General features: G+C 40.4%; 1 long non-coding RNA gene across 1 annotated transcript in view; it reads right to left on the reverse strand.

Moving 5' to 3' along the window:
• Positions 1–27,363, reverse strand: part of LOC114635738 — a 156,870-nt gene that overhangs the window by 127,066 nt on the left and 2,441 nt on the right. Inside the window, exon 2 of the long non-coding RNA XR_003713519.1 lies at positions 4,968–5,008. This is a non-coding gene — a long non-coding RNA (uncharacterized LOC114635738). The remainder of the gene's footprint in view (positions 1–4,967; positions 5,009–27,363) is intronic.

Genomic DNA, 27,363 nt, shown 5'->3' on the forward strand with positions numbered 1-27,363 from the left:
TGTCTCTGTAATCTACTTCCCATGTAGATTACAACCATGATTAGGGGGATCAAGTCATCCAGCATTTTTGCCCCAAAGACAGTGCTTTAAAGCAGGCATTTAGCATAGGCTATTCAAGCCAGAGACTAAAGGGGCTTTCCCAACATGATTTCGGGTGGCACGGAGCTATGTCTAGGTATTTCACACACTGATGGTGACTTGCACATCAAGTCTAAAACTCTAGTCTAGTGAGGGAAGATGAACTCTGGGTAATTATGTGCAATAGCTTGACTGCTAAGGAACAGGGTACTTAATGATCCATAAATGTCCTGCATGAGTGAGCATATTCAGTTGTCCAGTCATTAAAACACACAGCAGTGTTAATGTGGTTCCTCTATAGGGTCCATCAACTGGACAGAGAGTCAAGTCAGGGTGGATTTGATTTTCATCTCTTCCATTTACTCTTTATTTTGTTCCCCTTCCAAAGTTCATTGGCTGGAGTGGCAAGTATGGCTGGCAATAGACACCATTTCCCAATCTTTTCCTGCACATTGCAGGGAAAAGTAGAAATAATTTGCCTCTGCTCAATTTCCCAGGGCTACAAGAGAAGGGTGTGCATGCCAACAGTTAGCTGGAGGTTTAGAACGGTAAGGGACGGAGACGATCAAGGTTCTAAACATTACGAAGCCATTATTGTTCATCTCGCACTGTTCACAGCTGGCCTCAAAGTGATCTCAAGTTAGAAAAATCATTGCATATGACCATTTGAAGTCTAGAAACTTCCCAGTTTGCCTTAGAAGACTACAGGTGATCTAAAGAAAGCTTCCTGCGTGTAGGCCTCACCTTAGGACACCATGGGCTAAGGAAAAAAATACATTGTTGTATGAATGAACACCTGCATGGGAAAATGGATGTACTAACAGATGGAGAGAGGAAGCAGGTAGAAAGACAAGCAAATAGGTAGGAGGTAGGTAAACAGGCAGGCAGGAAAGTCATGGCCGTCCTGTTCATCCTTGCTCCTTCTATGTAAAACCAGGCAGCAACCAAGGAGAGCCAGGAGACCACTACAGTTGCTTCTTTCTACCATAAGCTTTTCTCCTGTCTGCTTTTTATACAGTTTTATGATTGCATTTATTTATCATCTATTTATTTGTGGGGAAGGGTACACATAGAGGTCAGAGGACAGTGTGCACATAGAGGTCAGAGGACAGTGTGCACATAGAGGTGAGAGGACAGTGTGAACATAGAGGTCAGAGGACAATGTGCACATAGAGGTCAGAGGACACTGTGTCCTTCCCAATATCCTACTACATCATTTCTTCTAAGTAGCCTAGATCTCTTTCTCTCTTACACTAATAAACAGGGTATAGTTGCCCCAACCTGATTTTCCACAAACTAGACTCCTCTTTACTCTCTCACACATTTCTGGACAGTGTCCTCCACAGTTCAACATTTGGACAGTCACCTCTTGTTCAGCGCTCATCCACTGCAACTCCTGTCTGGTCCTCCATTTCACTCCTGCTCAGATGTTTCCAGCACCTTCTCCATTCCAGACCCCAAGTTCTCCTCTTACTATGTGAATAGTTTGAGTGAAAATGGCCCCCACAGGCTCATAGAGAGTGGCAATATTAGGGAGTGTGGCCTTGTTGGAATAGGTGTGGCCTAGTTGGAAGAAGTATGTCACTATGGGGGCAGGCTTTGAGGTTTCAAAAGCTCAAGCCAGGCCCAATGTCACTCTCTCTTCCTGTTTTCTACCTATCTACCTCTCTACCTGTTTTCTACCTCTCCAGCACCATGTTTACCTATGTGCTATCATGCTTCCCACCATGATGAGAACGGACTAAACCTCTGAGCTATAAGCCAGACCCAGTTAAATGCTCTCCTTTCCAAGAGTTGCTGTGCTTCTAAGAGGTTACAGACACACTGTAACCTCTGACCCCTCCTAGCATCCCTAGAAACTTTATCTGCTATGACAGTTTATTTCATTTTTACTTCTCTTGATTCCTTGATTTCTTTTAATGTACTCAATAAATATTTTATTTTATTTTATTTTATTTTATTTTATTTTATTTTATTTTATTGTTTTTGAACTAGAGATACAGGGAACATAAAATGACCACTTTATTTTCAAGAGCCTAATGAGACAGATAGCAATACAGGCAAATCTATTAGCCAGTGAAATAGCATAAATGTGATCCTTCATTAATTCACAAGATAGTGAAAGCCTGGAGAGAGTTTAATCAGTAATAGTGCTTGCCACGCAAACATGAAGACCTGAGTTTGATGAATGCATCTATGTAAAATATAAGGTGTGGTGATGTGTGTTTGTAATCCCAGAACTTGGGAGAAAAATCCTGGGGCTCACTGGCCAGTCATCCTAGACTAATTAGCAGGCTCTTGGCATATATACATCCCCAGAGGAACCTGTGGCCTCTACACACTTTCATCCATACAAGCACACATTCAAATGTACATACATACACACACACACAAATAAATAAATAAATAAATAAATAAATAAATAAATAAATAAATAAATTCTACAGCTGTTAAATGTATACTAAAGAACAAGCTGGGGAGATGGGTCAGTAGATAAAGTATTTGCAGTGCAAAGATGAAGACCTGAGTTTTGATCCCAAGCACCTATGTAAAAGGAAAGGTTGATAGTATGAATCTATAACACAGAGTTCAATGATCCATCCTGGTGGGAGTACGGGAGATCAGAACACCAACAGAAATGTATTCTGTCCTGGATCATAAAGTTTCAGAAGAGAATAACAACTTTATTAGGATTTGAACTAGAAAGATATTCATACTATATTCTGGGCAAAAAAAAAAAATCTGGCTACATTGTGTCCATATCCTGAGAATCTGTGTGTCACTGTACGCAGCAGCAATATGAATCACTGTGACATCTCACTGTTCTCATCCAGGTTTACAGGGGAAGTGAGAGAAAAGATGGAAAACATCCGGCTAAGGGAGGAAAGTGGTGTAAACAAGGTACTAACAAGGAGGGTTCACACCAAGCATTCATAATCATTAAAGTAATGGACATGGTTAGAGAGGAACCTTTTAGTCTGTACTGGCACAACAGGAAAGGTGGTGCTTGGGGGCAAAAGTCCACCTATCAAGGACTCCAGCTTGCAAAAATGTAATTCGTTGACATCTCTTTTCAAGGAGAGAAGCTGAACTGAGAATGTCTCTGAATGAGTTCTCCGAAACAACCTCTTACAGAAAGGTTTTTCTAGGTTCCTTCACTAAAGCAAACAAGGGCCACTATACCTGTAGTAAAGGCTGCCTCACTGACAGAAGAACTCAGCAGCATTGTTCATGAGGCACTGGCTTTGTAGTCACAAAAAAATGCAAGTTACCAGATCACTGAGGTCATGTCAAGGTTCCAGAAAGCTGCCGAGGCCAAGCAGCATGGGACAGGATCAGAGTCCCAGCAACAAGATCCTGTAAGGCTACTGCATGAAACTGTGGTGGTGGTAATGTGTAATTGGCAGTGGAGATCCTGGGATCTCAGGAGTGCCAGGACTCTGGGATATGAACCGAGAGAAGCAGTGGGCACAAGTGGGGACAGCCCAGGACAGCAGCCTCGTGGCAGACCTGGGAGGGTAGCACTAATCAAGCGTGTGGGGACTGAGATCATACCACCAACATCCACAGATGCTTGGCTTGAAGCTATAAAATTCATCTTGTCCTGCTTGATTTTGGCTTTGTTTCAGTAAATATTTTCTTACTTTGCTCCGTGAGTAGAAACATTTACTCTGTGCCATTGTATATTGTAAGTACATGGGGTTTTTGTCGTTGTTGTTTTTTCACAAGGGTTCACAGTTGGGAGATTGCATCGAGTCTCACAGTAAACTTATGTCTTTGGAACATTATCAATACCATTAAAACTATTTTTCTGACTTCTGAAATTGGACTGAATATATTTTCCATCATGAGATGACCATAAGCTTTTGGAAGTCAGGGACAGAGTGTTTTAGAGATGTGTTTGGGATTCCAAGTTGACAGAGGTCATCAAATTGTCAATTTGATCAGATTTTAGAATTGTCTAGGACACACGTTTTTGAGAGCATTGATGAGGATATTTTCAGAGAGGTTAACTAAAGACGGAATCACCATCAATATGGGCCGAATGCCTAGGCTGAGTAAAAAGTGAGGAATGGATCAGGAAATCTGATGAGTATTATCATTTCTCTCTCAGCTAATTTTATAGTCATGTCCACATATCTTTCTTGCCATGATGTACTATGAGTTTCCAACCATTGACCCAAATAAATCTCTTTTAAAAACGTCTTGAGAGTCCATCTCACCCCTTTCAGAATGGCTATCATCAAGAAAACAAATGACAACAGATATTGTTAAGAATGTGGAGGAAGAGTAACACAGATTGCCAAAGTAAGTATAAACTTGGTAAGCGTCTATACAACTCACTCTGGGGTTCTTTAACATGCTAAAAATACATAACTCCAAAGTGGTCCACTATACACTCCTCACCATAACCCAGAGGGTCTATGGAAATAGCCCATAGAGACACATTAATATCCACACTTATTGAAACACTATTCACAATAGCTATGAAATGGAACCAGCCTAGATATACATCAGCACATGAATAGATATAGAAAATCTGATCTGCGTACATAATAGAATTTTCTGCAATAAAGAACAATGAACTCATGACATTTGCAGGAAAATGGATACAACTGGAGATCATTATGTTAAGCAAAATAAGCCAGCCTCAGAATGACAAATCCTGCCTGCTTCCTTTTATATACAGAATCCAGATTGAAATGAGTATCTGTGTGTACAATATGTGTACATGCACATGTGTAGATCATGAAAGTAGAGAGGTGACCAAGAGGGACAAAGAGATATTAAGAGATTCAGGAATCAGGAAAGACAAGGTGATAGAATACATATACATTAACTAGAAGGTGTGGGAATAGGGATTCAGCACAATGGTAGAGAACACTTACCTAGCAAGCCAAGCCCATGGCCCTGAGGTGGGTCCTCATCTCTGAAAGAAAAAGAAAATAGAAAGGGTAATTAATTCAGAAAAGGAAAGAAACCAAGAATAGCTCAGAGAGATAGGGGATGGTGATGAAGGAATACATACATACACACACACACACACACACACACACACACACACACACATATATATATATATATATATATATAGAGAGAGAGAGAGAGAGACAGAGAGAGACAGAGAGAGACAGAGACAGAGACAGAAAAGCAGAGAGACAGAATCAGAGAAAGAAACAGAGAGACAGAGAGAGAACAATGTTGTCTATATTTTTATCTTTCTTTAAGTGGATCTTTAACAAAAAAACAAGTGTAGAGAAAGTCAAAGCATAGGAGGAGGATGAGGGAGCCCTGGAGAAGGAAAGTGTATTAATTCCATTGGAATGATGCAGAGGACTTACTAAGAAAGAGACATGTGCCCAAAGACTTTAAGGAGGTGAGGGGATAAGCCACATAGGGACCAGAGGCCCAGCATTCCAGGTGGAAGGTGACGAGGCTTGAAGAAAATACTTATTCATAACATTCTAGAGACCAGTAACTGTAACAGGTGAGGCCAGTGAAGACAGAAGGCTAAACCATACAGCCTGCAGGCCACCCACAGACTTTGAGTTTTATTCTCAATGAGATGAGAAAGAAACAGGATCTGAGCTCTGTACTAGAAGTATCTCTTCCTGGTATGTCACAGAGACAGTGGACATGGGCAGAGAGGGCAGTCAGTAGGAGGGAAATCAGCACAGGCATGTAGGAAGGCCTTGTGATTGCTTGGGGCACAGAGTGTGGTAGAAGAGACACGGTGCTCAGAGTCAGGATACTTCTTCAAGGAAGAAATGACAGATTTAGGAAAAGATGGTAAATAGATCTCCAGAAGTGACAATGCCAAGAGATTCCAGAAACACATTCCACAGGAGAACATGTTTCTGGGGACAAGAAAGCCCAGTTCCATTGCTGCCTGCTAACTGCATGAGTCATGTAGTCCTGAGCTGACTTGAGTCCCTGTTCCCAGTCCTCACACCTTCTGCCTTGATGATTCAAAAGAAGGCCCTCCTTTTGAGAAGCAGAGGGATGGGGAATACACTGAGAAGAAGAGTTTGAAACCAACCATATTTCTGTTTGGCCATTGTCAATGGCTGGCCTACACCATGCCTGATTCAAGGTGGGGATAGCAATTGCTTTTAATCAAATACATTACATATTCTATTAATCTACAAGCCTGGATATGCTAGTAGATGACCTCTTGTTAACTAAAAGTCAGAAATAAATATAACCATTTGCCCTATGTTTTAGTCTTTCATTCAGATGTAGAAAAAGAATACATCCATTATATAAGCATAGCTAGACTTGACACATACCTGTAATTCCAACTTGTCAGAAGGCTGAGGCAGGAGGATTGGAAGCTCAAGGTGAAGTGTTGTAGAATGAGTTTCAGACCAACCTGAGAAGCTGGTAAGACTCCCTCTCTCAAAATAAAAGATTTAAAAAAAAAATCTGAGGTTTGCCTAGCATGTGTAAAGCCCTGGCCTCTGTTCCCAGCAAGTAAATAAAAATGAGGCGAAATAGGAGGAAGATCCTTAAAAGATATTAAAAGAAAAAAGTAAAATTAAGCTATTTTGGTGTAGTAAAACCATGCATGTACAATGAAAGCACTTGTCTTGGGATGTCAAGGCAACAGTCAACAAATGTTCTGTATGGGAAAGCAGATAAATGAGGCTAGGTCATGTCAGGCTAGTTGGCGGTATATACTGCCAGCCCTAAGCAGAACTTACAGGGACCCTTGTTTTAGGGTCAAAAAAAAATTAAAGAAAAAGCATGTAGTTCACAGAAAAAGCTTGTTCAGTGGGCATGATAGCCCAGAACCACAGGACTCTGGAGGCTGGCAGAGAATGTTTCTGTACTTGAAACCAGCCCATGCTATATAGCCAGACCCTGATTCAAAAAAAGAGAAAAGAGAAAGCCATACAAAACCACTAGAAATTGGTTTTAAAAAAGGAGGGGTGTTGTTGCTTTTGTTGTTACTCAGTAGAAAGCCTTCAGTCTTGGGAAGAAGAAACCCTGGACTAAATTTATGGCTTGGGTAGAAAGTCCAGGAATAAAGATAATCCCTCACTTGACAGTCTTCTCTTGGCTGTTTTTTCCAGGCTGCTCACACCAAGCCTTGCTGTGTGATTTATTCGTGCCATAATGCACTAGTACAATTGCCTTTCTGATTATTATCTCCTACTTAAAGCTGAGTTGGCACTTTCATCCTGGGGCCTCGTTTCCAGCAGCTTATAAATTTTATGAACAAATTACTTTTTATTTATCAACCTCTTCTTCTGCCCAGCAGTGAATTTTTCTAAAGGGTTGACAGAGAATACACAAACACTACTTTTCAAATCAGAAATCCTAATGAAGAAAGCTACGATCCTTACAGGCAAAATTAAGCCAAGTTGTTTCTTTCTTTTAAATTATTGCATTATTTTTGAAATTTAAATATATATGTTTAATATATGAAAATAATGCAAAGCAAAATATACATGCTAGTCTTTCGAAATCAAAGTAATTCCTTAAAGGGGTTACGTTGTCAGAATCTCGCTTGTTCTGGTACATAGCTTCTATGCTGGAGTGTTACTGGACCGCATATAATTCCCTAGCCCCATCAAGTTATGCAAAAAGAAGCTGATAAGATCATCATGATTCCAAGAGTGACATTTGACTTACACAGGAGAAAAGGGCTGTCAAGGTCTGGATTGACAACATCTTCTCTCAGCATCACTGAACAAAGATGCTGAGCTCACCACGAGGAGGCAGGGATGATGAACATAAAAAAAAATGCTGTGGAAGAACGGGGCCAGTGATCACAGACCACTCTGTACATAACTGGAAATTTACATCTTTATCTTGTTTAATCTCCAAAGACTAAACAAGAATTACTGTCTTCAGCTTGCACAGAAAAACTCCAGAGTTCAGGAAAGCCAACCACTTTGCCCAAGTAGACATATAGCGTTTTAATTTTGGATAATGTTTTTAAGCCCCCTTATTTTTCCTATCAAAGTCTACTGCAATGTTTTTAAGAATCCTAAAAATAGACAGTTTCAAGGAGGTATAACAAGTTCTGAAGAGACTGGAAGACAAGGGTAGTCAGGAATTTAGGGAGTTGATGTCTATACGATGGTTTGAGAGGTTTAAAGAAAGGGCAGAGCCTCTCGGCCAGGAAACCCTGGCCTCCTCCTCCATCCTGCCTGTAGTCCACTCCCTGTGGTCATCTTTTTGACTACTTTCTAATGCCCAGTTCAACTCAAGAAGAAGACTGCCACTCTTTTTAAAAAGTAAACTGAGAAATATATTTTCCCTAGATATGTATAGTCAGTGCTATCCAAACCTCTTAGTAACTAGATAGCAAGCCAAAATTAACCCACAGCCAGAACTTTAAATTTAACAATTATCTAACACTTAAGAAAATTCAAAAATGGATGTCAGAGTCTGGATTTTTAAAAAAAAAAAATCACCTTTTCTTTAGCAAACTAGGGTAAAATATCATATTCTACAGGGCCAACAAAAAATAACAATAATTAATAAATTCCATAGACCTAAAGCAAGTAGCTCTGGGTCCTAAAAGAAGAAAACATTCTTAATGTGATAAAATGCAAATTTCAATGACAATAATATTGAAGAATTTTACTGTAAACAAACACCTGATCTGTCAATTCTGACTTAGAAACACATATTAAAAACAAAATTCCATTCTGCTTCTACTGGTTACATAAGATGGCTCTACTTTTCTTTCTTTCTTTCTTTCTTTCTTTCTTTCTTTCTTTCTTTCTTTCTTTCTTTTTTGTCATCTGCATGGAGGGCATATGGATGTTCATGGGAGAGCATATATGCTATGTTATGTATATGGTGGTATATGGTGTCATTGACAATGACAATGATGATGGTGGTGGTGATGGTGGTGATGGTGATGATGATGATGATGATCCTTTGCTCATATCAGAATCCATCTTCTTCGGCTTTACAATATGGAACGAAGACCAGGTGTTCCCCAGGAACTTTTCAGAACTTCAGCTGCAGACTGGCACTTCTGTGTTATCCATCCTCATGGACAGAACAGCTTCCAGACTCTCAGTCTCTCCAGTATGAAGTCTGCCGTTACTGAACCACCCAAACTGCATTGTGTTAGCTAATCAAATCCTTTCTCTACATATTTATCTACTCATCTGTTCCTCCAGAGGAACCTGACTAATACGATATCTGACATAAGGTAGACATGATATTCACCTCACTCTCCCCAACCTGTACACTTTGAATTCTTTAAGTCTGAAAAGAGAGAAAAGACAGACTGTTTCCCACCATGGGAACTGAAAATGTTAGTCCTTCATCATCACAAGGGCATATCTGTGAAGCATACGTTTCTTTGGGCAGAAAACCATATCAGACTCAGTCCAGAAAGCTCTCTCCCACTGAAAGTGCTGTCTTTCTTCATTTTGTTGTCTCTGTGTTTTTGCCTCTCTTCTCTATTCTTCCTCCCTTGTGAAGGCAGCAGCAGAACCTACAAGGCCAAGTTCGTGGTTCTGAAGCTTGAAAAGGCATCTCAGTTTAAATATTCATAAACCAGATACCTCTTAAGAAATTACCAAACAATATTAGGAAGTTGGAGACAAAACAAATAACCAGACCAAGAATGGACAAGGGACCTTACAGATATATCTCTGGAAAGAACATTATAATAGCCAAAGGAGACAGAAAATGTTCAGCCAGTCAATGAGATGAAAATTGCCATAGTGACAAATCACGTGACAGCTGTTAGAAAATGAATGTTAACAAGTATTAGCAAGTGTAAGGAGAAAAGAGCCTTGTACACTGTTAGTAGGAACACGGATTAGTACAGCCATCATGGAACACAGCATAGAGGATGTTCAGAAACTAAAAATACAGTGACCATTATGACCCACCCATTGAAATTCTGAGTTTTTCCAAAAGAATTACATCAACATTTTGAAGAAATACCTGCATCCCATGTTCACAACACTCCTATTCACTGTAAGCAACAGTCAAGATACGGAAGCAACTCATCAGTGGATGGATGGATGAAATATTGTAAAGACACACAGATACAGATATAAACATAGATATATCCATACATACATATACACAGACTTGAAATTCTAGTCAACCTTTGAAAAAAAAGACATCTTGTCCTAGGCACCAGCACTGGTGAACATGGAAGATGTACTGCCGAGTGGAAAGCACCAGGCACTGAGGGTAAATACCGCAACAGCTGACAGCGAACACAATGGGAGTTGTCCTGGGCTAGGGGTGAGTTAAGATTGAGTCATGGAGGATCAAGATGTTGGTAAAAGTGAACAGTGTCTGGTCACACTAAGTGGGAAAGCTCTAGGTCTATAATTCAGTGAACTTGGATGAAAATCAGGAAAAGTGCTGTTTGTGAGGTGACTTGTATGTTAATCCATTTGGCATAATTATTTATAATACGTACACATGTCAAATCACATTTGTGTAATAAATTTTATTAGTTGATATGGTGGTTTGAATAGAAATGGACCTCATAGAGTCATGTGTTGAAATTCTTGGCCCACAGGGAGTGGCACATTTAGATGTGGCCTTGTTGGAGGAAGTGTGTCACTGTGGAGGTGGGCTTTGAGGTCTCATATATGCTCAAGCTAGGCCCAGAGTGACATAGTCTCCTGCTGCCTGAAGAATCAAGATGTAGAACTCTCAGCTCCTTCTCTAGGACTCTGCCTGCCTGAATGCCACCACGTTTCTCATGATGATGATGATGATGATGATGATGATGATGATGATGATGAATTCTGGAACTGTAAGCCAGCCCCACTTTAATGTTTGTTTTATAAGAGCTGTCATAGTCATGGTGTCTCTTCTCAGCAATGGAAACTCTAATGAAGATAGCTGATTATATTTTAATGCAGCTAGGAAAAAATAATTTTTAAATAAAACTATAATACCTTGGGCTGGAGAAGTAGCTCCGCAGTAAATAGCATGCCTAGCTTGTGAGGTCTCTGGGTCAACCTCCAGAACCACGAAAACAAAATGAAACAACTACCTAGTTTTACTCGGTACTCAGTGGCTGCAGCAGTGATATTTTATTCCAAGTCCAGGCTTGTGACCAGTATTTGGGCTTCTTTTCTGCAACATTACTCTCGAGGCTGGGGGTCTTCATCCTTCTATACATGTATACAAGCCCCTCCATTCTTAATACAGATCTCACTTCTGTGGCTTACAACCGAGAAGTCTGACAAAATTTAACTCCGCTCCAAAAGCTGCCTGCACAACCCATCAGTGTTCTTCAAAGGATGGCCTATGCCATGAACAAGAAGTCAATATTTTATATGCTCTAACTACTAAGTGATACCACATATATTTTAGAAAATCCTCATTGAACAAAAAGTTAAGGGGAGGTTGAGGGGCTATGGTTCTATTACATGCTATGGTCTGAATGTCTGTATGCTCCACTCCTGCTTTAAAAATCCATGTATTAAAACTCGGTCACCAGTGTGATATATGTTAAGAGGTGGGAACTTTGGCTAATGATTGTGTGAAATAAGTACAGAGTCATCACAAATACCCCTGATGCTCATATAGAAAAGACCCAGAGAGCTGCCTTGCCCCTTCTCCCACATGAGGACACAGTACAAAAGTGTCATCTGTGAGAAAGAGAACCCTCTCTGAACAGTTCCATCATCTTAGCCTTCTTAACCTCTAGAACCATGAGATATCAATTTCTGTTGTTTCTGAGATGCCCATGTGTGATATTCTGTTATAGTAGCCTGAACAGATGAAGACAGTCGCTCAAGCACTTTATGCCCATCTTCTGCCTGCCCCTTGTGGTATTACTGTTATGTGATGCATGACACGGCGTATATGGTATATTCCGTATTAAAGACATGCTCAGAAATACCAAGAACACATTTGCAGGGCATGCACTTTTATGTGCATTTGTGTCTGCACTTGGGGGCAGGAAGGTGCTAGAAAAGAGTCAGGAAGTTCTGGGCTCTACCACCACCGACAGGAGGTCACGTGGAAGGTCTCCAGACTCAGAATTCTAACAAGACTGCATTGTGACTTGCAATCACTAATAGCTAATTTATGGGCCAAAGTGGGACAGGATTGAAAAAAAATGTTTATCATTTACTAATCACTTGGTTTTTAATAGACGAAGAAAAAGCATATCACTAGTTAGTTATGTAAAATAGGACTACATACCTTAATTTGATTATTCAAACTGTCATTCAAGGGTAAGAACTATGTGTTAGTTACCATTTCTATTGCTGTGAAAAGACATCATGACCAAGGCAACTCTTACAACGAAAACATTTAATTGAGATTGGCTTACAGGTTCAGAAGTTCAGTCCATTATCGTCATGATGGGAAGCATGACAGCATGCAGGCAGGCATTGCACTGGAGAAGCTGAGAGTTCTACATCTTGCTCCAAAGGCAAACAGGAGAAGATGGCCTTCCAGGCAGTGAGGAGAAAGGTCTCTCAAAGCCCACCCCCACAGTGACACACTTCCTCCCAGAAGGTCATATCTCCTAATAGTGCCACTCCCTGGGCCAAGCATATTCAAACAACCACAAATAGCTTTTATAAAATTACCTGGATGATACATAAAGACACATGTAACATTTTGTTGTTGTTGTTATTTCTTGTTTTGTTTTGGTTTTTTTTTTTCTTTTGCCACAATGAATTCTGCTAGAGGACTAGAAACAAGAAACATTCTTGTTTGTCCCAGCAACCAAAGGAGTCCAGAACATAATCTATAGCAAAATTAAAGAAAAGCACATGATTTCATGAGGCAGAGCTACCTCTGAAGCTTGAACAAACAGAGGAAGGACAGAAAGGAGATGCGGTAAACATCCTTGAGGCAGAGGCAGACAGGTCAACATTGATGGCTGTTATGGCTGAACTCATTAATCAAATTGATCACACAGCTCAATGTCATCTCCCACCCCCCAAAAAAGAAGCCCTTAATGTGTTTGATGGAAGCGACCAGATAATTAATTAACGGGATGGTGATGCCAGACAACACAGTCCAAGCCAATACATGTAGAAGCTGCCTGTCACTTCAAAGGGGGGAGATCCAAAAAGCAGAAGGAAAACCAAATGAATTCAGACTCAGAAAAACTATGCAGGGGGAGGGAGCTGGAGAGAGGAGGGCCAGTCGCCTCTCAAGGCTGTAACTTGTATCAGACAAATGGGGACTCTGATTAGCCCCTGGCTGAGCTGCTAATAAGATAGAATTCCTCAGATTATCTGTGATTGCAGCAATTTTCAGGGCATTTGAATGTACAAAAGACAGCTGAATGGTGGGAGCAAGGGAGTGAAGAAGGAAAGGAGTTTGTGAGGTATGTTTAATGAAAAATGAAGGCAGGAACCAGGCATAGAATGTCACTGAATAAAAATTGGAGTGACAGAGGAGCACCCGGCAGCCCAAAAAAGAGAAACACACCCAGGCAGCTGTAAATAATGGCTTCTAAGGAAAGGCCGTCCCCATCTGACTGTTTCAGAACAAACACCTGCCAATAGCTAACTCAGTTCTCTTTTTTAAAATGGAGCATGTCACATAACTATTTACTGATGGCAATGTCTAATTATGTGGGGTTAGGAGACCAAGGTGGGTTGGCACTGTGTTCTGTGCTGTGACCTTAGCAGATCCGAGTTCCTCTAATGTGGGCCCACACAAAGTTACCAGCCAGCAGTCAATAGACATGCATGTGCTGAGTACCTACTATACGGGGGGCATGCATAGGTGCTGGGATCATAACAAGTAAAACAAATGCAATCAGGCAAACAGATCTACACAGGCAGGAGGGCAGCTGGCTATGCATGGCAGAGGACAGGGCAGGGCAGGAGGAAGAGGATTGTAGAATTGTGTTATGGTATTCCACAAGAATATGGGTGAGCAGCTAAGGGTGGGAAGACGACCCTGGGTCCTAAGCGCCTTTATTATTTTAAGTTTTCATTAGCATATAATTTCTAGAAATGATAACGGCCTCATTATGACATCCTCAAATGTTTACATAATGTTTATCATTTTTGGATATTTTATTTATTTATAATACAGATGTCATCCCCTTTCCCCATTTCCTCTCCCTAGAACCCACTAATGTTTATCTTGCAAGACTGGAATGCTGTAAGTCTCCAGCCCTCCTTTCTCCCCCTGGTCCTGATGACTGGAGCCCAACTGTGTCTTTATAAATCTGACCACCCTGAGGACGTCAGAAATGATGAGTCAGAGATGATGATGGGTCAGGTCCTAGGCTTCTTCTAAATATTGGGAATGATCAAGTAGATAGTGGCATTAATACTGGGGGCCTCAAGATACAAGTAAAATGACCCTCGGTCCCAGAAGGAAACAGAAGTCGAGAGCCCTTTACTGCTGCTCTGTGGGACACCCCAGGATGCTCCTGGCCACTGGGCTCCCTTCCAGCAAATGCACAGGGCAGGTTACAGAACGAAAACCTTCTGCCTGACCCAGGTGAGTTCCTGGCTCCCTCCTGATGACTGACATCCCAGCTGGGTCAGCACAGGACAAACAATCCCACAAATTCTCACCTGGAGTGCATCCTCCAGAATTTTCTAAAGCAGACTCCAGGTAATAACAGACTCCGGCTGCAAAATAACACAGCCCTAGAAAGCATATCGGGATTTAAGTCCTGCCTCCTACAGAGACACTATGCATCTCTTCTTTCTCCAAGCCTGGTCCTCCTTGATGTAAGTTTGTCAGAACTCTTTTCTTCAAACCTAAGAAAGCACCAGAAATTCATCTTCATGGAAGGAGGGGAAAACAAGACTCTGACTGTTCCTAAGAAAGGATCCCATTTTAGGTTTAGAACGGTCATTCAGCACCACTGCTAGGGACAGGTCTCCTTATAGGCTTGTAAATCCCAGTGTGGCCCCTCCCCTAAGCAGCACAGACTAGCAGACTGAGGCAAACACTCTGCTCCAGAATCCTGCTGCAAGGGCCTAGCAGTGCCTCAGCAGAGCTGATTCTATCACCTGCCTGAGCCCCACACATAGCATTCTCATGTATGTGAAAGCATGATCAGGCCTCCCGTGACTCTTGAGAAATGTAAGCCCCAATCATGGGCTGAGAGCGACATTAAACAAGCTTCTTACTGGAAAAAAAAGCAGATATGAGGATTGAAATCAATGTCAGGAATGTGTTCCCCTTTGCATCCCTTCTGTTTGTGCTTATTTTCGTAATTTTAGTTAACTCTGGTTCCTGATGACAGGTCTTGATTATTAACTTGAAAAGATTCACAATGATCTAAGACAGCAGCTTTCAACCCTTTCACAGGGGTCACCTAAGACCATCTGAAAACACAAGTATTTACGTTACAATTCATTAAAAAAAAATCAAAATTACAGTTATGAAGTAGCCATGAATATAACATTATGGTTAGGGGTCATAAGGAGCTGTATTAAAGGGTTGCTGCGTTAGGAAGGTTGAGAACCACTGCTCTAAGGCAAGCATCTCTGAATGCATCTAGGAGGATATTTCCACAAAGGGTTAACAGAAAGAGGAAGATCCACCCTCAAAGGGGTGTCACCTTCCAGTGGACACCCCGATGTGAAGAAGTCCAACAAAGCAATGTGCAGCTGCCTGCCTTCACTGCTTTCTGCATAAGCACCACCATTGCTGTCACCTCTGTCTCCTGCTAACATTAGACTCCAGCTTCTGCGATGCTCAATATGATCTCAATGCAGGCAACTCTCCAGGGAGGTCAGGCCTTTACCACCAGACTGACACAGACATCTGCCTCTGTAAACCGGGCAGCACCAGGTTTGCAGCCTCTCCAGCATGCACAGAGCCCCGGTCAGACTCTCTAGCCCCTATCCATCCAATCAAACCCCCTTTGCTATATACTTGTAACTAATACATAACAATGCACACACATGCACACACACTCTTGCTCTGATCCTCTAGAGAAGCCTGGCTAACAAATTACATCTCCTAAGTTGTACCTGTTAAGTAAAATTAGAGACTGAAGCTAAGCGAGACAGAAAGGAAAAAGGGATTAACTCTAATCACTTAGAGTTAATCACTGTATCTTTACTTTTGGTGCTCTAGATTTTTATTTATATTACTACACAACCTACTGTAATAAAAATAAGCCCAGCCCGTGTTCCATCATCATTATTATGACAACTTTTATATACACATATATATCCATACTTACAATTTTATAATATCCTCTTTAATGGCTATATTTTAATCCACCAAAGGAGATACACTACAAGTTATCACCAAGTCTCCATTGACCTCTCCTGTTGTTTCCAGCACTGTTTTAAATATTATTGTAGAATGGCTTTTGTAACAGCCTAGTGTGAAGCCTGGCATGATTCAAGCATTAAAGTGACATCATCAGGAATCAACCTATCTCCAAACTTTGAGTTTCCAGTGGACTCATTTTATCATTACCTGGGGTCCATGTGACAACACAGCCACCAACAGCTCCTGCCCTAAAACATCATGATTAAACTAGTGTCAAGGCAGACATCCATTTAACTGCCTAAAGACACAAGTCTTGAACTCACTGATTTCTATCTGTGGCCAGAAAGTACAATAACATGATTAGCCAAACCTTACACAGAGACCATCATTGCTTCCTGGAGATAGGGTCGGTCCCATCCAAACTACATGGATATGGAATTGTGGAGGAGGCAGGAGGATAGACTCGATGAGGCTAAACAACAAATTGGCATTGCAACCAGCTCCCTTAAAACACCTCCCTTTTCTTTCTGTAATTAAGCTAGATCCCCTCTATGAGTCTCTGAGATCTGAAAGTCAAACCTAACCACTGTCACTGAAACTGAGCAGCATTGGAGGACGAGGAGAAGGAGGGGGGAGGAAGAGGAAGAAAAGGAGGAGAAGGAGAAAGAAGAGGAGGAGGAGGGGAAGGAAGAGGAAGGCATACATATATACACACACTATTTTTTAAATGTGCATAAACAGTGATTTCAAGAGCTGCAGAGACAACAGTTCAGTGGTTAAGAGCACTTGCTGTTCCTCCACAGGACCCAAGTTCAGTCCTCATTAGACAGCTCACACCCACCTGTAAGTCTAGCTCGAGGGAAACCAACACCATCTTCTGACTTCCGCAGCTGCCATGCCTATGTATACAAGCCCAAGTTCAGACCCACATATATTAAACATAATTTTTCAAATAAAATATAAAAATACAAATAAATCAAAATAAAACACAAATTAATTAATCAGGCATGAAATCTCCCCAGCCCCCAGTCTGTCTCCCTCCCTCTTGGTCTCTTCCATAGTAAGTACTGCAGTTGGCTCTCCCCAGGTCACAAGAGCTGACTGTTAAATAATGATAAATTCCTCAAGAAGCTTGCCAAATCCCTGGTAGATTAGAGATGGCCATAGTGGGAATATTTACACGGCAGAAATTGGCAAATGTTTCCAGTGTATCACTAATTCTTTCAAAGGCTCACCCTGCATGTATCTGATGTTTTAGATTCCACAAATCCCAACATGCCACTCCCATCAGAGCCTGTGTGTTACGAAGCAAAATGAGCTAAAATAGATTACAACCAAACAGGATTTAAGGCTCAAAACAGGATTGATTGGAGCCAGCAAGATGACTCAGTAGGTAAAGGCACTTACCTACTGGTACCAACATGATGGAGAGAAAGAACTGACATCTACCCATTGTCCTCTCAATTACACACATACTCACACTGTAATACACAGAGAGAGAGAGAGACACACACACACAATTGTTTTTAAAAAGAAAGTACCCACATGCATATATACATATATGTATATATACATATATAAGAAACAGCCTCAGGCTAAGATTTGAATATGTCCCCCAAATTTTACGAGTTGGAATTTACTCCCCAAAGTTATATGTTGATGGTATTTAAGAAATGGGACCTTTAGGGGTCTCTAGATTAATTCATTTATGGTTAATGAACTATATTATAATGACAGTGTCTTTGTTATAAAAGTGTACTCTTTCTGATGTCCCTATGGTTCCATGTTTGTGGCATTCCCCTCTATGATATAAAGCAGCAGGAAGACCCTCTCCAGATGCTTAGCAAATGCCATGGCTGTGTTCTTGGACTTCCCAGCCTCCAAAACCATGGGTTAAATAAACTTCTGGGTTTTGTAAATCACTTATTATAGTGGGTTGCGTATGAATTGTTCCTCCATAGATTCACATATTCGAGCACATGGTTTCCTGATGGCCGTGCTGATTGAAAGGGCTGCGGACTCTTTAGGAGGTAGAGCCTTTCTGAAGAGAGTCTCTGAAGGTGGACCTGGAGCCTTTCTAGCCCAACCCAACTTCCTGTTCTCACTCAGCTGCAACAGTTGGGATGCAGTGTGACCAGCCAGCCTTCTGCTCTCAGTACCACACCATCCCTGCCTGCTGTCATCATGACTTTTCCTCCATCCCCCTGGAACTGTAAACCAAAATGATCCCTTTCTTCCTTCAACTGCTATTTTTTTTATCACAGCAACAAGAAAGTAAGATATTTAGTATAGGTGATCAACAAAAATGAGCTAAGACAGTGGGGAGAGACCAGAGGCATTTCTTGATTGAGAGAATCTTCTTTCTTTAATGGCCAGGAAAGGCCTTTGATGATCTGATGAGCCAGGCCTCCAAAGCTGCCAGAGCCAGGCCTGTCTGTACCGTCGGCTTTGATTTAGCTTGGACGTCTGCAGCCAGCCTCTGCTTCCTGTTGTTTCTTATGTGTCTTTTGATCTTACTTCAGGCAGTTTTTATTCCCAAGCTGCACATGTGGGATGTGACTCTGGTGGCTCTGTGTTGGTCTAGATTGCCTTTCGACTTCCTTCACTGGAGCATAGATTGTTCTCAATATAAATCTATCCCTCTCTCAAATCTTTGTTCAGTAGTCTGAGACTTCAACATGTTTCCATATGTTCATTGCTTCCCTTTAAATATGTTCATACAGAATCTTACCAGAACCCTGTGAAAACTATAAGGCAAAGGCCTGGCATAGCTCAGTTGGTAGAGTGTTTGCCTACCATGCAGTAGCCTTTGGGTTCAAACTCCAGCTTCCCATAAGATAGATCATGGCTTACTTATAAAATCTCAGCACTTAGAAGGTAGAAGCAAGATCAGAAGTTCAAGATCACCCATAGCCACATATTGAGCTGGAGGGTAGCTTGTGGTACCTGAGACCTTGTTTCAAAACAAAACAAACAAAAAATATAAGACAAATATTATTAAGGCCATATGGCAAGTAGGGAAATCAACAACCAAGTATTTACTCGGGCTCCCGTAAGTACTTAATGGCAAAGCAGGGACTGGAACTCAGCACTCTGGATACCTCAATCATTATTCATTGACTCATTCGCTCAATGATATTGAATGATGTGCTTTAATGGCTGTCAGTCCTTAGCTAGTAGGGTGTCACTTGGCTTTATTACAATAGTCTGATTCCTAACTGCTGAAAGATTAGATAGATAGATAGATAGATAGATAGATAGATAGATAGATAGATAGATAGATAGATAGATGAGAGAGAGAGAGAGAGAGAGAGAGAGAGAGAGAGAGAGAGAGAGAGAGAGAGATTTACACAGGTTCAGGATTTAGAGGGACCCTGACACTGCCAGCTGGGGACTAGACCTTGAAGCAGGGCAGATCCAGGATACGGAAACAGGCACTGTCTTACTACACACCTAGACTCTCAACATTTTTGATGATTATTTCACAGAACCTGAGACTGAATCCCAGAGCACCAGTTCACACATGTCCCCATGGGTTAAAGAAATGCTCAGTTCTAGGGCAAAATTGGGATGTTGTCATCCAGGAGAGAACCGAGCACCACTCACAGCGAGAGCCATTAACATTTTTATGTTCTCTAGAACCCACAGATGATAGACAGCAAACAATATCTTTTCCAAATGGCATCTTTAAAGGGGCTCACAGAGGTACGCTATATGGTTGGTATTTTCTTGATCTTACATGATAGAGGTTTCAGAAAAGCTAAGTGTCTTTGCCAGATTCTCTTTCCTTTTCTCTTTTCTTAAAAGACTTCAATTCAAAACATCCACCAGGTTACAGAAATACACAAGTATTTGCAGAGTCCTTATGTCTTATCCAGATTGCCACAATAAGCATCTGTTGTTTTCCTGGCTGACATTGTTTTCTCCCAATAGCCTTTTCTCCACACCCCAGCCACAGTGATCCTGGTTATTTATACATCAAGAAACCCTGAGAGATCATTCAGTGGTTAAGCCTGCTCACTGCTCTTGCAGAGGACCCAAGTTCTGTTCCCTGCACCCATATCAGGCAGCCCATGACCTCTTATAATTCCAGCTCCGGGGGATCTGATACCTCCACAGACACCTGCACTTACATGTACATACTCATACACTGAACCACATATGTACATAATTTAAAATAAAGCAAATCATAAACATTCATATCAAATTACATCAGTCTGGAACTCTAAGCCTTCCTAAATTAACACCTCTGTGAGCTGGTCCTTAGATCCCTCTTCTCCCTCACCTATTGTCATTTGAACTAATTGACTGTTGTGGCATTTACCAATATTTATAATATTATGCATCTATCTATTTGTTCATAGACCAATTTCTCCTTTAAAATGCAGTGTCTGGACACCAAGGCCTCTGTTTCATTCATTTCTATATTTCAGAACTTAGTATGGTGGCAGATTCGTAATAGGCCTTCAATACACACCCATCCAAGGAATGAACGGACAAATAAGACCATGTTACCTGCTTAGCAATATGTCTAGTGGCTAAAAAAATATTTTAAGAACATTTTAAAAACTATACAACTCCAGATTGTATGACACTGACCAGTCTGAGTTGCCACTATTAAGCAATTAGATTTAGATAAAGGTGAGAGCTACATGGCTGTCTCAAAGATAATCTTCTAGAGGATGAGGTCTGTACCGGGCTTCAAAGGGCAGGTGGTTTGCTAAGTGAGAAAGAGGAAGAAGACTTCTCAGGTTGCCACACATATCAATCACTGGGAACCACATCCCCCAGCGTTTGTCTCTGTACACATTCTCCCAGCAGTTCAACTTGGTGTATGAAGAGTTTGAAGTTCCTGTGCAATGTGTCTACCTCATGCTGGGAAATCTGAACTTGGAGCTTGGTCTTGTGATCTAGAATTGGAAATCTCCCGTAGAAAGTTGATACTTGCCATGAACACTATTCAAGAAGTTCTAGTTTCCTTAGACCTCAGCCTAATACACTCCAGGATTGGTGCTTTCAGACCGATGATGGTATTCACAATGAGAATCCACACATTCCATCTCAAGCTCAACTGAGTGGCTGCATTGCAAGAGTTGGTACCGCCAGACCATTCCTTGCAGTGTACATACCCAGGCTCCCGGTGATCCAAGCGCCAGAGGCTGGAGAGCAGTCCACCTTACATCTCAGACAGTTCTGGTTTATTCCTCTGGCCCAGCATAGTTATTAATCATGCCTCATTCACTTTCCAAATCACCCCAGTTCAATTACAAATTAGTCAGTCTGTAATTCCCCCATATGATGAACTGCCTAAATAGCCAATTTTCTCAAATGACCAATTTAGGTAATGTCCTTATGTCCTTTGACTTTCTAGTTTAGTCAGTTTTTACTTTCATAATACCACTTTTAAAATGTTTAAATAGTGCCTGGGAAAATAGGTCAGTCATTAAAGTCTTGTCATGCAAGCATAAGGACCAGAGTTCAGTCTGAAGAACCCACACAAAGAAAAACTAGAAGTGGTGGCCTATGGGCATGTGCATGTAACACCAACACTGGAGGACAGAGACAGGCAGATTCCTGGAGTTTTCTGGCCAGCTAGCATAGCCTACATTGTAATCTTTTGGCTGGTAGGAACTACTGTCTCAAAATACAAGGTGTACAGTTCTTGAGAAGAAACATCCAAAGTTGATCTTTGAGTTTCTACCCATAGATACCACCTACCCACAGTTATACACACATAAACACAAATAAACTTTTTTTAATTCAGGGGCTAGAGAGATGGTTCTGCAGTTTAGAGCACTAGCTTCTCTTCCAGAGGACCCCAGTCCAATTCCCAGCACCCACATGGCAGCTCACAACTGTCTGTAACTTCAGTTCCAGGAGATCTGACACCCTCACACAAACATGCATGGACACAAAACACCAATACACATGAAATAAAAATAAATATTTTTTGAAAAGTCTCCTAGCTCTCTAATGCTTGAGTTGATACTTAAGCCTCAATCAACCCACAGCCTTGTCATGACCCCGCCCCTGCCACTTGAGGACTGAACTGAACTCTGCATACCTTCTACAGGAGGCACCACCTACTCCCCCTACAGCTCCCAACCCCTGCTACCCGTAGATCATCAGCAGAACACCATGAGCCTTCCACAGACTTCTAAGTATATAAGACAAGAACATAACAGAAAGTTTATTACAGAAGTTGCACCCAGCCCTAGCTGAATCAGGACTGTTTCTAATAACTCACTTACACATCAACACTGAGTGTCCCCCAGACTAAACCCAAATACCATCTGGCTGGTCAAAAATATGTCAAATTAGAGTAAGAGTAAACAGAGATCTAAAACCCACTCAATAAAAGTAGTTCAGATATTCACACAAAGAAACACCACTATTGGCCTAACTGCAGATGTATAGGTCCCATCATATAAACAAGCATGAATAACCAGAGTAATATGTCTCATCCAGAAATTAGTACTCCTTTAGTAATGTTCTCTGAGAAATGCATCTTAGATGATACACAAGACAATTAGTTCAAAATAGCAATTATAAAGGAACACAAAGAAGAAATCAATTAAACACTAGAAAGAATATCAAAAACACAAACCACTGAATTAAATAAAGAAAAATCAAGATGAAAATAAGTATTTAATTTAAAAATACTTACAAGAGTAACTGGTGGCCTCAATAAGAATGACCACCATAGACTCATATATTTGATTACTTGGTCCCCAGTTTGTGGAACTGTTTGGGAAGGATTAGGAGGTGTGGCCTTGTTGGAGGAGGAGTGTCATTAGGGGTGGGGTCTGAGGTTTCGAAAGCCCACATCATTTCCAGTCAGCTTGCTCACTCTGTCTGTCTGTCTGTCTGTCTGTCTGACAGTCTGTATATCTGCCTCATGTTTGTGGATCTGATAGACTTGCTGAAGAAAACTCAAACTGAAATAAGATTGAAGTGAAAATTTCAATGATTCAAATAAAAAGGTAAATGGAAGGCTTCATCATTATAATAGATCAAGTAAAACAAAAAAAATATCAGAGATTAACAAAGACAAATGACTCAGTCAAGGAAAATAATAGAAAACATTGAATCTTTTTTTTTAAATTATGAACAGAATATGTAGGAAATCTGCAATACTATAAAAAGAATAGATCTAAAAATAATAGGTATAGAAGAAGTAGGTGGGATTCAGGTCAAAACATAGAAAATATATTCAACAGAATCATAATTTTTTTTAATTTAAGGAAAGAGATGCCTACCAATATACAAGAGGCATGTAGAACACCAAATAGACAAGACTAGAAAAGAAACTTCCCGTATTATATAATAGTCAAAATACTAGTTGCACAGAACAAAGAAAGGACAATGAAAGCTTCAGGGAAAAAAGACCAAGTCATAGAAAGGCAAGTCTATTAGAGTAATAGTTCATTTTTCTTTAGAGATGTTAAAAGCCAAGAAGGGTTTAGACAGATGTTCCACATGTTCTGAAAGACTACAGATACAAGCCCAGGACACTATGCCCAGAAAAACTATCAGTCATAATCAAAAGAAAAGGAAAAGATTCTATAACAAAGGAACTCAGAAACCAACACATTAATAGTAAGTGACTCCTGAGGAATAGAGATTGGTAAATCTCTGAGTTTGAAGCCAGCTTTATCTACCTAGCAATTTCCAAGCCAACCAAGACTGTATTGTAAGACCTTGTCATAATTTTTTTTAAAAGTTATTTCAGTAGTTCAAATAGGCAGATTATCCAAACCAAAAAATGAACAGAGAAATAATGATTCTAAAGGCATCATAAATCAAATGCTCCTGGTAGGTATCTTTAGAGCATTCCCTTCAGACACAGAAGAGCACACATTCCTATTACCAGCCAATAAAACCATCACTAAAGTAGAATGCACGTTGCAACATAAATCATCTCTCAGAAAATACAAGAAAACTAAAATAATACTATGTGTCTATGACCACAATGGAATAAAACAGAGTATCAACAGCAATATAAACTGCAGAAACTGCACACAATCATAGAGACTGAACTACATACTACTGGATAGTGAATGGATCATTGAAGAAACAAAAAGATTAATAACATTGACAAACCCTTGGCCAAGTTAACCAAAAGAAATAGAGATGGCCCCAAATTAATAAAATGAAAAGTGAGCTATGGCCAGATAATTCAATGAAATCCAGAGGATTTTAAGGGCAAATCACCAAATCCTTTATCCCACCAAATTGGAAAATCCAAAAGAAATGGGTGAATTTCTTTATATATACAGCATATATATAACTCTAGTTAAACCAAGAAATAGTCAAAAATTTAAACCAAACTAGAATCACAAATTTAAATGAAGCTGGGAGCTATCTTTCTTACTGAAAGGAGCCATGGCCACTACCAGGGCAATAAAGCAATCAACAGTCTTTCCCAGCTGTGAAGTTTTCAAGCTACAATAATGGTCTGTATGGAAAGATATAGCCAGTGGTGTAAAAGTGGTTAAATGTTATGAGCAACTGCAGTAGCTTGGATGATAAAAATGGCCCCCATAGGCTCATCTATCTAACTATTTAGTCCCCAGCTGGTGGGACTGTTTGGAAAAGATTAGGAAATGTGGCCGTATTGGAAAAGATACACCACTGAGGGTAGGTCTTGAGGTTTCAAAAGCCCATACCATTCCCAGTTATGTTGCTCACTCATCCTACCTACTGATCTATGTGTCTATCATATATATTATATATGCTTCATGCTTGTATATCAGATGTAAGCTCTCAGATACTGCTCTAGCACCATGTTTTCCTACTGCCCTGCTCCCTGCCATGATGGTCATACACTCTAACTCTCTGGAACCATGACCCCCCTAGATTAAATGTTTTCTGTTATAAGTAGCCTCGGTCATAGTGTTTCTTCATAAAAATAGAAAAGTAAATGAGACAGTAACCAACAATTCATTATTGGATTTTATGCCTTTCCACTAAATGAAGGTCATACGTAACACCATTCACAGAGCCAAGAACCCATGACTGAGTAGGCCATGTGCCCTAAAGGAGAACCTACTACTATTACCTTGCTAAATTAATATAACACTATATCACCTCCTAAGTACTTATCTTTATACATATAGATCATTGTATCTCTCAGCTCTCACCAGAGAGGCTACTTTTTTGCAGTAGACAGCAGCTAACACAAAGATCCACAACTAGTCAGTTATTATATTATGAATATAATAACACCCTGCAGAGTGCTCATGTTTATGGGCTATCTAAATCAGATCATTCTCTCCTGAGGTTGAGGTACCAAGATCATAAGAAAAATTATAAGTGACGGAGATAGTAAATGATTACAGGGAAGAGATACTTTCTGGACATGATAGAGAAGTCACATACATAAGCTCAAAGTAGCTGTGACTGACTACACAAGACCCGTGTAAGATCAAGTCATACAGAACGCCAGCATGGTTAGGAAGGAGGGCACACAGTTCCACCACCAGCTGAGTTCTAAAGGCAGTTGATGGCTGCTGGGGAAAGGTGTCCCTTTTTTAGGGATGCAGCCCCTGAAGGACTACTCATGCTCCAGCAGACACTTCACACACTTACGCACATAATAGGAGCACTGGGTAGACTCAGTGGGTTCATAAAAGAAACACATGAAATTGGGATGGAATAGTGGGAGGTGGAATTAGAAGGGAGGGAAACGGGGGATGGGTTTGATCAAAATGCACTATATGCATATATTAAATTCTCAAACAACCAAACAATTATTTAAAAATAAATAACAATAACATTTTTAGAAGAGAAGCCTCTCAGGTTTTTTCTCTGTTCATGCCTCAATTTTTCCTCCCTCTGCCTCTAATCCTATCCCTCATCCTCCAGCAATAACAGTGGGGAGCAGGGCAGAGAAAAACTAAAAGTGTTCTCATGAATATATTCTCCTCATGAATATATTGTTTTATGAATATATTCTTTATAAATGGTGTCTTCTTGCATATATCCCTAAATGTAAAGAGTTCATATGAATGCATTTTCCTTATGAATGATAATAATAATATACTTCTAACAATTCTCCCCATTTGAATATATACCTCTGTGGCTATATTTTTATCACAGTTCTCAGGACTCTATCTCTCTCTCTCCCTCTGCCTCTCAGTTTCTCCTATCTCCTGTCCCCCAGGCTATTAAGCCTGACTAGAAAACAAGCTGTCAAAAAGCCCTCAAAATACTATTAAGAAATCAAAATGAAAACCAAAACTAAATAGTACAGATGACATAAATTAGGTCTAGTGAATTAGTCCTTCAGTGAATTGAGCCACAACATGAATCTGCTCTTGGGGAATTGGCATTCAACTGTTTAACATTTAGTGACTGGCCGTCCCAACCTACTGCTTTCCTAACCAGTTCACTTAAAATGGAACTTCTATTCCCCTACTCATGACCCCAACATCCCCCAAAACTCTCTAACCAATGGACTTATTTCTTCCACAGTTTCATCAAAACCAAAAATACTTATCTTTGCTCATTACTGTCCACTCTTCCCACTTAGCTTATTAATATGGCGACGGACCTCATTGAGTTCTGTTCATTAGGCTTATTCAGTCCTATTGGATCCCTGAGAATGAGTGGATACTCAATAAACGCTTGTTGAATAAGAAGTCAAAATAAATGAATGAATGAATGAATGAATGAATGACCTCCTTAGGTTCAAAAAGAAGAAAAACTGTATAGCAATCCCTACCTTAATTCAGACTAACATCATTTCAAACTACATGACCTTTCCACTGAAAAAATAAACAGGTTAGGAAAAAAAAACATAATTGGGTATAAAAGGAGGAGAGTTTCAAGAAATTAGCAACTGTAAACCAATTTTTAATTAGACTGAACCTGTTTGAGCAGCTCAAATCAGAATGCACTGAAGAAAACTTTACCCCAGATGCTATGACATTACCCATTTATACAGCGCTACTTGAGACAGATGGCACTGAGTCAGGATTTTACAGAGACTTTAATGGCTCTTCTGTCAGCCTTTAGGCTATCATTTGCATAGGAAGCAGATATTGCTGGACTGCTGGTGGTGACTGCCTATTACCCACTTAGAAATGACCTCATCTTTGTGTCTCCATT

This window comes from Grammomys surdaster, unplaced genomic scaffold, assembly GCF_004785775.1.
Source record: "Grammomys surdaster isolate TR1022 unplaced genomic scaffold, NIH_TR_1.0 99, whole genome shotgun sequence".
NCBI lineage: Eukaryota > Metazoa > Chordata > Mammalia > Rodentia > Muridae > Grammomys > Grammomys surdaster.